This window comes from Schistocerca cancellata, unplaced genomic scaffold, assembly GCF_023864275.1.
Source record: "Schistocerca cancellata isolate TAMUIC-IGC-003103 unplaced genomic scaffold, iqSchCanc2.1 HiC_scaffold_1024, whole genome shotgun sequence".
NCBI lineage: Eukaryota > Metazoa > Arthropoda > Insecta > Orthoptera > Acrididae > Schistocerca > Schistocerca cancellata.
In genome coordinates this window covers 1-2,500 of record NW_026047027.1, presented here as the reverse complement: position 1 = coordinate 2,500, position 2,500 = coordinate 1, and positions in this window count along the sequence as shown.

Genomic DNA, 2,500 nt, shown 5'->3' with positions numbered 1-2,500 from the left:
GCCGCCTGCCGCGTCCGTCGGCCGGCGCGCCTGCCACTGGGCGCCCCCACCAGCCGGCTGTAGCGCGTGCGCCCACGCACCGCGCGGCCAGCACGCCGGGCGGCCCCCCCTCACCGGCCGGGGACAGTCCCACCCACCCACAGCCGCGTATCGCTTCACACCCAGATTCACATTCACGTTCGTTGGTATGGTGGGGACCGCTTCGTAGCTGTACCGATCGTTGCCCTCACAGATGTACCTCCAGCAAGATCAACCGCACCACAACGGGTTACCAGTTGTTCATTTGCGTAACGTCACCAGTAAACGTACACGTCCATCCCCGTTTGCAAAGTCAACTATTATTGCATGCCTGCCTGTCAGGTGTCAAGACACACTACATTCGCTCACATCCACGCAACAAAATGTGCCCGACTAGAGGGCACGTGGAAGGTGCCCCCGTACATATGCGATCTCCATTGCGCGACCAACTGTCAACCGGCCTCTGTAGCATGTCGCAGATGTGGAACGCGGGGCACCGTGCTATCACATTGTGTGAGAAGAGACTACTACGTCTGCATACACGCGCCACTACATGAACAGACGGCTCATGCTGATCGCCATCCACTGCGTCCATTACTCCCACACGTCTCTATGGCGTACCACACTGCAATGCAGCTGTTATGGGGAGATGACACATAGCTGTGTACACAACATTCTGAGCCGGTTGCGGTTGGACAACAATACATTAATGTAACGTGTCATATGCCAATTACAGAGCAGGGTAAGGCACAACGTGGGTTAGGTTAAGGCACAACGTGGGTTAGGTTAAGGCACAACGTGGGTTAGGTTAAGGCACAACGTGGGTTAGGTTAAGGCACAACGTGGGTTAGGTTAAGGCACAACGTGGGTTAGGTTAAGGCACAACGTGGGTTAGGTTAAGGCACAACGTGGGTTAGGTTAAGGCACAACGTGGGTTAGGTTAAGGCACAACGTGGGTTAGGTTAAGCCACAACGTGGGTTAGGTTAAGCCACAACGTGGGTTAGGTTAAGCCACAACGTGGGTTAGGTTAAGCCACAACGTGGGTTAGGTTAAGCCACAACGTGGGTTAGGTTAAGCCACAACGTGGGTTAGGTTAAGCCACAACGTGGGTTAGGTTAAGGCACAACGTGGGTTAGGTTAAGGCACAACGTGGGTTAGGTTAAGGCACAACGTGGGTTAGGTTAAGGCACAACGTGGGTTAGGTTAAGGCACAACGTGGGTTAGGTTAAGCCACAACGTGGGTTAGGTTAAGCCACAACGTGGGTTAGGTTAAGCCACAACGTGGGTTAGGTTAAGCCACAACGTGGGTTAGGTTAAGCCACAACGTGGGTTAGGTTAAGCCACAACGTGGGTTAGGTTAAGCCACAACGTGGGTTAGGTTAAGCCACAACGTGGGTTAGGTTAAGCCACAACGTGGGTTAGGTTAAGCCACAACGTGGGTTAGGTTAAGCCACAACGTGGGTTAGGTTAAGCCACAACGTGGGTTAGGTTAAGCCACAACGTGGGTTAGGTTAAGCCACAACGTGGGTTAGGTTAAGCCACAACGTGGGTTAGGTTAAGCCACAACGTGGGTTAGGTTAAGCCACAACGTGGGTTAGGTTAAGGCACAACGTGGGTTAGGTTAAGGCACAACGTGGGTTAGGTTAAGGCACAACATGGGGGTAGATTGCGGTACAAATTGCGTTACATTGCGGTGCAAATTGCGTTACATTGCGGTGCAAATTGCGTTACATTGCGGTGCAAATTGCGTTACATTGCGGTGCAAATTGCGTTACATTGCGGTGCAAATTGAGTTACATTGCGGTGCAAATTGAGTTACATTGCGGTGCAAATTGAGTTACATTGCGGTGCAAATTGAGTTACATTGCGGTGCAAATTGAGTTACATTGCGGTGCAAATTGAGTTACATTGCGGTGCAAATTGAGGTAGGTTAAGGTGCAACACAGGTTAGGTTAAGGTGACATAGGTTAGGTTAAGGTGACATAGGTTAGGTTAAGGTGACATAGGTTAGGTTAAGGTGACATAGGTTAGGTTAAGGTGACATAGGTTAGGTTAAGGTGACATAGGTTAGGTTAAGGTGACATAGGTTAGGTTAAGGTGACATAGGTTAGGTTAAGGTGACATAGGTTAGGTTAAGGTGACATAGGTTAGGTTAAGGTGACATAGGTTAGGTTAAGGTACAAACTGGGTTGTGTTATGGTACACATTGCGTTGTAGTACAGTACACGTTAGGTTTGGGTACGGTACACAATGTGGTATGGGATGGCGTGTTGTGGGGGGGGGGGGGGGGGGGTGAGGTTCGTTGATATCGACCGTAGGACGTGGATGCCCGAGGCAGCGTCAGTGTGTCAAAGGAGTTATGTCACGTCGGGATGCGCTTTCCGCCAGTGAGAGGGGGGGGCGAGCCGTGTCTGTGGTTGCGGCAGACCTGTGTGTTTCATTCCTGCCAGTGTGTTTGTGCTGTAAGACGAGGCAGTGTGG